We start from the raw sequence: 9,478 nt of genomic DNA, 5'->3' as shown, positions 1-9,478 counted from the left end.
CCAGGGGCAACTCTGGGCTGGCTTACCCGACGTCTGGCTCATCTGAGTGTGCCCTGAGAAAGAGATATGTGCAGCTCCTATCGGGATTTGTCGGCACATTCGGGCGGTGTTGCTGGACTTGTTTTAACCTGGTCGGAATGTCTTGTTGTACCGGGATACCGAGTCTGATCGGAGTGTCTCGGGTGGAGGTCTATTCCTTCGTTGACCGTGAGAGCTTGTCATGGGCTAGGTTGGGACTCCCCTGCAGGGATTGAACTTTCGAAAGCCGTGCTCGCGGTTATGGGCAGATGGGAATTTGTTAATGTCCGGTTGTAGATAACTTAAACCTTAATTAATTAAAATGTATCAACTGTGTGTGTTACCGTGATGGCCCCTTCTCGGCGGAGTCCGGGAAGTGGACACGGTGTTGGAGTTATGCTTGCGCAGGTTGTTCTTCTAGACTTTCGCTCGCGCTTTGCCTCCTCTTCTCGCTCTCTTTTGCGAATAAGATAGCCACCACATATGCTAGTCGCTTGCTGCAGCTCCACATATATTTGCCTTACCCCTTCCTATAAGCTTAAATAGTCTTGATCGCAAGGGTGCGAGATTGCTGAGTCCCTGTGGCTCATAGATACTGTAACTCCAGATGCAGGTCCAGGTGATTCCGCTCCAGGTGACGAGTACGAGCTCAAGTGGGAGTTCGACGAGGACTCTCAGCGATACTACGTGTCTTTTCCTGATGATCAGTAGTGGTGCCTAGTTGGGGTTCGATTCAGGACCTTGTCGCATGTTGGGTTCTTTTCTATTTTGGCACCGTAGTTGGGCCATGAGTGTTTGTCTGATGGATGTTATTTATGTACTCTGATGTGACGTGGCGAGTCTAAGCCAACTATGTATCTCCCCCTTTTATTATATATTACATGGGATGTTGTAATGATTGTCTGACTTACGACATTGCTTTCAATGCGGTTATGTCTCTAAGTCGTGCCTCGACACGTGGGAGCTATAGCCGCATCGAGGGCGTTACATTCCATATATAAATCTTTACCTCCGGACCATTCCGGAACTCCTCGTGACGTCCGGGATCTCATCCGGGACTCCGAACAACATTCGGTAACCACGTATATCTATTCCATATAACCCTAGCGTCATCGAACCTTAAGTGTGTAGACCCTACGGGTTCAGGAACCATGCAGACATGACCGAGATAACTCTCCAGTCAATAACCAACAGTGGGATCTGGATACCCATGTTGGCTCCCACATGTTCCACGATGATCTCATCGGATGAACCACGATGTCAAGGACTTAATCAATCTCGTATACAATTCCCTTTGTCTAGCGGTACGATACTTGCCCGAGATTCGATTGTCGGTATCCCGATACCTTGTTCAATCTCGTTACTGGCAAGTCTCTTTTACTCGTTCCGTAACACATCATCCCGTGATCAACTCCTTGATCACACTGTGCACATTATGATGATTTCCTACCGAGTGGGCCCAGAGATACCTCTCCATTTACACAGAGTGACAAATCCCAGTCTCGATTCGTGCCAACCCAACAGACACTTTCGGAGATACCTGTAGTGTACCTTTATAGCCACCCAGTTACGTTGTGACGTTTGGCACACCCAAAGCACTCCTACGGTATCCGGGAGTTGCACAATCTCATGGTCTAAGGAAATGATACTTGACATTAGAAAAGCTTTAGCATACGAACTACACGATCTTGTGCTAGGCTTAGGATTGTGTCTTGTCCATCACATCATTCTCCTAATGATGTGATCCCGTTATCAACAACATCCAATGTCCATGGTCAGGAAACCGTAACCATCTATTGATCAACGAGCTAGTCAACTAGAGGCTTACTAGGGACATGGTGTTGTCTATGTATCCACACATGTATCTGAGTTTCCTATCAATACAATTCTAGCATGGATAATAAACGATTATCATGAACAAGGAAATATAATAATAACCAATTTATTATTGCCTCTAGGGCATATTTCCAACAGTCTCCCACTTGCACTAGAGTCAATAATCCAGTTCACATCGATATGTGATTAACACTCAAGGTCACATCCCCATGTGACTAACACCCAAAGAGTTCTGGGTTTGATCATGTTATGCTTGTGAGAGAGTTTTCAGTCAACGGGTCTGCAACATTCAGATCCATATGTACTTCACAAATTTCTATGTCATCTTGTAGATGCAACTACTACGCTACATTTTGAGCCATTTCAAATAACTGTTCTACTTGGAGCTATTCTAAATTGTTGCTCCATTATACGTATCCGGTATCTCTACTCAGAGCTATCCGGATAGGTGTTAAGCTTGCATCGATGTAACTCTTTACGTCGAACGCTTTATCACCTTCATAACCAAGAAATATATCCTTACTCCTCTAAGGATAATTTAGACCGCTATCTGGTGATCTACTCCTAGATTACCTTTGTACCCTCTTGCCAGATATGTGGCAAGGCACACATCAGGTGCGGTACTCAGCATGGCATACCGTATAGAGCCTATGACAAAAGCATAGGGGACGACCTTCGTCCTTCCTCTTTCTTCTGCCGTGGTCGAGCTTTAAGTCTTAAATTCATACCTTACAACTCAGGCAAGAACTCCTTCTTCGACTGATCCATCTTGAACACCTTCAAGATCATGTCAAGGTATGTGCTCATTTGAAAGTACCATTAAGCGTTTTGATCTATCCTTATAGATCTTGATGCTCAATGTTCAAGTAGCTTAATCCAGGCTTTCCATTGAAAAACACTTTCCAAATAACCCTATATGCTTTCCAGAAATTCTACGTCATTTCTGATCAACAATATGTCAACAACATATATTCATTAGAAATTCTATAGTGCTCCCACTCACTTCTTTGGAAATACAAGTTTCTCATAAACTTTGTATACACCCAAAATCTTTGATCATCTCATCAAAGCATACATTCCAACTCCGAGATGCTTATTCCAGTCCTTAGAAGGATTGCTGGAGCTTTGCATACTTATTAGCATCTTTCAGGATTGACAAACCCTTCCGGTTGTATCACATACAACCTTTCCTCAAGAAAATCGTCGAGGAAACAATGTTTTGACATCCTATCTGCAAGATTTCATAAATAATGCAGTAATATAATTCCAACAGACTCTTAGCATCGCTACGAGTGAGAAAGTCTCATCGCAGTCAACTCCTTGAACTTGTTGGAAAACATCTTAACGACAAGTCGAGCTTTCTTAATGGTGATACTTACCATCATTGTCCGTCTTCCTTTTAAAATCCATATGTACCTAACAGCCTTATGACCATCAAGTAGTTCTTACAAAGTCTACACTTTGTTTTCATATATGGATCCTCTCTCGGATTATATGGCCTCGAGCCATTTTGGAATCCAGGCCCACCATCGCTTCTCCATAGCTCGTAGGTTCATTGTTGTCTAGCAACATGACTTCCAAGACAGGATTACGTACCACTCTGAAGTAGTACGCATCTTTGTCATCCCACGAGGTTTGGTAGTGACTTGATCTGAAGTTTCATGATCACTATCATAAGCTTCCACTTCAATTGGTGTAGGTGCCACAGGAACAACTCCTTGTGCCCTGCCACACACTAGTTTAAGAGACGGTTCAATAACCTCATCAAGTCTCCACCATCCTCCCACTCAATTCTTTCGAGAGAAACTTTTCCTTGAGAAAGGACCCGATTCTAGAAACAATCCCTTATTGCTTTCGGATCTGAGACAGGAGGTATACCCAACTGTTTTGGGTGTCCTATGAAGATGCATTTATCCGCTTTGGGTTCGAGCTTATCAGCCTGAAACTTTTTCACATAAGTGTCGCAGCCCCAAACTTTTAAGAAATGACAGCTTAGGTTTCTCTAAACCATAGTTCATACAGTGTCATCTCATCGGAATTACGTGGTGCCCTATTTAAAGTGAATGTGGTTGTCTCTAATGCCTAACCCATAAACTATCGTGGTAATTCGATAAGAGACATCATGGTATGCATCATATCCAATAGGGTGCAGTTATGATGTTCGGACACACCATCACACTATGGTGTTCCAGGCTGTATTAGTTGTGAAACAATTTCCACAATGTCTTAATTCTATGCCAAACTTGTAATTCAGATATTCATCTCTATGATCATATCATAGATATTTTATCCTCTTGTCACGACGATCTTTCAACTTCACCCTGAAATTACTTGAACCTTTCAATAATTCAGACTCGTGATTCATCAAGTAAATGTACTCAACATCTACTCAAATCATCTGTGAAGTAAGAACATAACGATATCCACTACATGCCTCAGCACTCATTGGACTGCACACATCAAAATGTATTACTTCCAACAAGTTGCTTTCTAGTTCCATTTTACTGAAAATGAGGCTTTCAGTCATCTTGCCCATGTGGTATGATTTGCATGTCTCAAGTGATTCAAAATCAAGTGAGTCCAAACGGTCCATTTGCATGGAGTTTCTTCATGCATATACACCAATAGACATAGTTCGCATGTCTCAAACTTTTCAAAACGAGTGAGCCCAAAGATCCATCAACATGGAGCTTCTTCATGCGTTTTATACCGATATGACTTACGTGGCAGTGCCACAAGTAGGTGGTACTATCATTACTATCTTATATCTTTTGGCATGAACATGTGTATCACTACGATCGAGATTCAATAAACCATTCATTTTAGGTGCAAGACCATTGAAGGTATTATTCAAATAAACAGAGTAACCATTATTCTCCTTAAATGAATAACCGTATTGCGATAGACATAATCCAATCATGTCTATGCTCAACGCAAACACCAATCTCGATGGTAGATGGAGCGTGCGATGCTTGATCACATCAAGCTTGGAAAAACTTCCAACACATATTGCCAGCTCACCTTTAGCTAGTCTCCGTTTACTCCGCAGCCTTTTATTTCGAGTTTACTAACATTTAGCAACCGAACCGGTATCTAATACCATGGTGCTACTAGGAGTACTAGTAAAGTACACATTAACACAATGTATATCCAATATACTTCTATCAACCTTGCCAGCCTTCTCATCTACCAAGTATCTAGGGTAATTCTGCTCCAGTGGCTGTTCCCCTTATTACAGAAGCACTTAGTCTTGGGTTTGGGTTCAACCTTGGGTTTCTTCACTAGAGCAGCAGCTGATTTGCCGTTTCATGAAGTATCCCTTCTTGCCCTTGCCCTTCTTGAAACAAGTGGTTTCACCAACCATCAACAATTGATGCTCCTTCTTGATTTCTACTTTTGTGGTGTCAAACAACGCGAATATCTCAAGGATCATCATATATGTCCCTGATATATTATAGTTCATCATGAAGCTCTAGCAGCTTGGTGGTAATGACTTCGGATAAACATCACTATCTCATCTGGAAGATCAACTCCCACTCGATTCAAATGATTGTTGTACTCAGACAATCTGAGCACAAGCTCAACAATTGAGCTTTCCTCCCTTAGTTTGCAGGCTAAGAAAATCGTCGGAGGTCTTATACCTCTTGACGTGGGCACGAGCCTGAAATCCCAATTTCAGCCCTCGAAACATCTCATATGTTTCGCGATGTTTCAAAACGTCTTCGGTGCCTCAACTCTAAACCGTTTAACTGAACTATCACGTAGTTATCAAAATGTGTATGTCAGATGTTCGCAACATCCACAGACGACGTTCGAGGTTCAGCACACTGAGCGGTGCATTAAGGACATAAGCCTTCTATGAAGCAATGAGGACAATCCTCAGTTTACGGACCTAGTCCGCATAATTGCTACTATCAACTTTCAACTAAATTTTCTCTAGGAACATATCTAAACAGTAGAACTGAAGCGCGAGCTACGACATAATTTGCGAAGACCTTTTGACTATGTTCAGGATAATTAAGTTCATCTTATGAACTCCCACTCAGATAGACATCCCTCTAGTCATCTAAGTGATTACATGATGCGAGTCAACTAGGCCGTGTCCGATCATCACGTGAGATGGACTAGTCAACATCGGTGAACATCTTCATGTTGATCGTATCTACCATACGACTCATGCTCGACCTTTCGGTCTCTTGTGTTCCGAGGCCATGTCTGTACATGCTAGGCTCGTCAAGTCAACCTAAGTGTTTTGCATGTGTTCCGAGGCCATGTCTGTACATGCTAGGCTCGTCAAACACCTGTTGTATTCGAACGTAAGAATCTATCACACCCGATCATCACGTGGTGCTTCGAAACAACGAACTGTCGCAACGGTGCACAGTTAGGGGGAACACTTTCTTGAAATTTTAATGAGGGATCATCTTATTTACTACCGTCGTTCTAAGCAAATAAGATGTATAAACATGATAAACATCACATGCAATCAAATAATAGTGACATGATATGGCCAATATCATATAGCTCCTTTGATCTCCATCTTGGGGCTCCATGATCATCTTGTCACCGGCATGACACCATGATCTCCATCATCATGATCTCCATCATCGTGTCTTCATGAAGTTGTCTCCCAACTATTACTTCTACTACTACAGCTAATGGTTAGCAATAAAGTAAAGTAATTACATGACGTTTATGTTGACACGCAGGTCATAAATAAATTAAGACAACTCCTATGGCTCCTGCCGGTTGTCATACTCATCGACATGCAAGTCGTGATTCCTATTACAAGAACATGATCATCTCATACATCACATATATCATTCATCACATCCTTTGGCCATATCACATCATATAGCATACCCTACAAAAACAAGTTAGACGTCCTCTAATTTTTGTTTGCATGTTTTATGTGGCTGCTATGGGTTTCTAGCAAGAACGTTTCTTACCTACGCAAAAACCACAACGTGATATGCCAATTGCCATTTACCCTTCATAAGGACCCTTTTCATCGAATCCGATCTGACTAAAGTGGGAGAGACAGACACCCGCTAGCCACCTTATGCAACTAGTGCATGTCAGTCGGTGGAACCAGTTTCACGTAAGAGTACGTGTAAGGTCGGTCCGGGCCGCTTCATCCCACGATGCCGCCGAATCAAGATAAGACTAGTAACGGCAAGTAAATTGACAAAATCAATGCCCACGACTGCTTTGTGTTCTACTCGTGCACAGAAACTACGCATAGACCTAGCTCTGATGCCACTATTGGGGAACGTAGCAGAAATTTAAAATTTTCTACGCATCACCAAGATCAATCTATGGAGTAATCTAGCTACGAGGGGAAGGAGAGTGCATCTACATACCCTTGTAGATCGCTAAGCGGAAGCGTTCAAGTGAACGGGGTTGATGGAGTCGTACTCGTCGTGATCCAAATCACCGATGATCCTAGTGCCGAACGGACGGCACCTCCGTGTTCAACACACGTACAGCCCGGTGACGTCTCCTACGCCTTGATCCAGCAAGGGGAGAAGGAGAGGTTGGGGAAGACTCCATCCAGCAGCAGCACGACAGCGTGGTGGTGGTGGAGGAGCGTGGTACTCCAGCAGGGCTTCTCCAAGCACCACAAGAGACGAGGAGGGAGAAGGGTAGGGCTGCGCCAAGAAGGAGATTGAATCGTGTCTCTGGCAGCCCAAAACCTCAAGTATATATAGGGGGAGGGGAGGGGCTGCGCCCCCACCTAGGTTTCCACCCCTAGGGGTGGCGACCAGCCCTAGATCCCATCTAGGGGGCGGCCAAGGGGGGAGAGAGGGGGGCGCACCACTAGGTGGGCCTTAGGCCCATCTGAGCCTAGGGTTTGCCCCCTTCCACTCTCCCTTGCGCCTTGGGCCTTGCTGGGGGGGCGCACCAGCCCACCTGGGGCTGGTCCCCTCCCACACTTGGCCCATGCAGCCCTCCGGGGCTGGTGGCCCCACTTGGTGGACCACCGGGACCCTCCTGGTGGTCCCGGTACATTACCGATAAAACCCGAAACTTTTCCGGCGACCAAAACAGGACTTCCCATATATAAATCTTTACCTCCGGACCATTCCGGAACTCCTCGTGACGTCCGGGATCTCATTCGGGACTCCGAACAACATTCGGTAACCACGTATATCTAATCCCTATAACCCTAGCGTCATCGAACCTTGAGTGTGTAGACCCTACGGGTTCGGGAACCATGCAGACATGACCGAGATAACTCTCCGGTCAATAACCAACAGCGGGATCTGGATACCCATGTTGTCTCCCACATGTTCCACGATGATCTCATCGGATGAACCACGATGTCAAGGACTTAATCAATCCCGTATACAATTCCCTTTGTCTAGCGGTACGATACTTGCCCGAGATTCGATCGTCGGTATCCCGATACCTTGTTCAATCTCGTTACTGGCAAGTCTCTTTTACTCATTCCGTAACACATCATCCCGTGATCAACTCCTTGATCACATTGTGCACATTATGATGATGTCCTACCGAGTGGGCCCAGAGATACCTCTCCGTTTACACAGAGTGACAAATCCCAGTCTCGATTCGTGCCAACCCAACAGACACTTTCGGAGATACCTGTAGTGTACCTTTATAGCCACCCAGTTACGTTGTGACGTTTGGCACACCCAAAGCACTCCTACGATATCCGGGAGTTGCATAATCTGATGGTCTAAGGAAATGATACTTGACATTAGAAAAGCTTTAGCATACGAACTACACGATCTTGTGCTAGGCTTAGGATTGTGTCTTGTCCATCACATCATTCTCCTAATGATGTGATCCCGTTATCAACGACATCCAATGTCCATGGTCAGGAAACCGTAACCATCTATTGATCAACGAGCTAGTCAACTAGAGGCTTACTAGGGACATGGTGTTTGTCTATGTATCCACACATGTATCTGAGTTTCCTATCAATACAATTCTAGCATGGATAATAAACGATTATCATGAACAAGGAAATATAATAATAACCAATTTATTATTGCCTCTAGGGCATATTTCCAACACATACGGTGGAATGTATCATAATACAAAATATTGATACTACTTCCCCCATCCATGAGCACTTTAGTGAACTTGTATCCCCCAACTTGAGGGGCTACCACCAAGGCCAAATGACCTGGATTATCAACCCGGGACGGGTGATCCTCTCTGCTCCACAAAATAGGTTGCTCCGACCAGCGCAAATACTGAGGTACTGTCGGCTCAACAGAGTTGACTACTCTTTTGTGAAGCTTCTGATAACGTTTGCACAAAATAGTAGTGAAGACATGATATTGCCCGCTGTTCAGCTATTTGGGATTGCTCTGATAACCCGACTGCTGTTGCTGCTGATTCCCCTGATGGTTGTAACCTCCCTGGTTGCCTTGGTGTCCTTGATTGACGTGTTCGGTTTGACTGCTTGGAAATCCTGAACCGGAACCACCGCCTCCGTAACCCGGCCCATGGAAACCTCCTCCTGAACCGCCAGGCGGGCCATTGTCATATTGGAACATATTGGAATTCTTGAAATCCCGCATGATATAACAATCTTTCCAGAGATGTGATGCCGGTTTTTCCTTTGATCCATGCTTTGGACAGGGCTGATTTA

Source organism: Triticum urartu, chromosome 1 (genome assembly GCF_003073215.2).
Source record: "Triticum urartu cultivar G1812 chromosome 1, Tu2.1, whole genome shotgun sequence".
In the NCBI taxonomy this organism is placed as follows: domain Eukaryota; kingdom Viridiplantae; phylum Streptophyta; class Magnoliopsida; order Poales; family Poaceae; genus Triticum; species Triticum urartu.
This window is presented reverse-complemented; position numbering follows the sequence as displayed.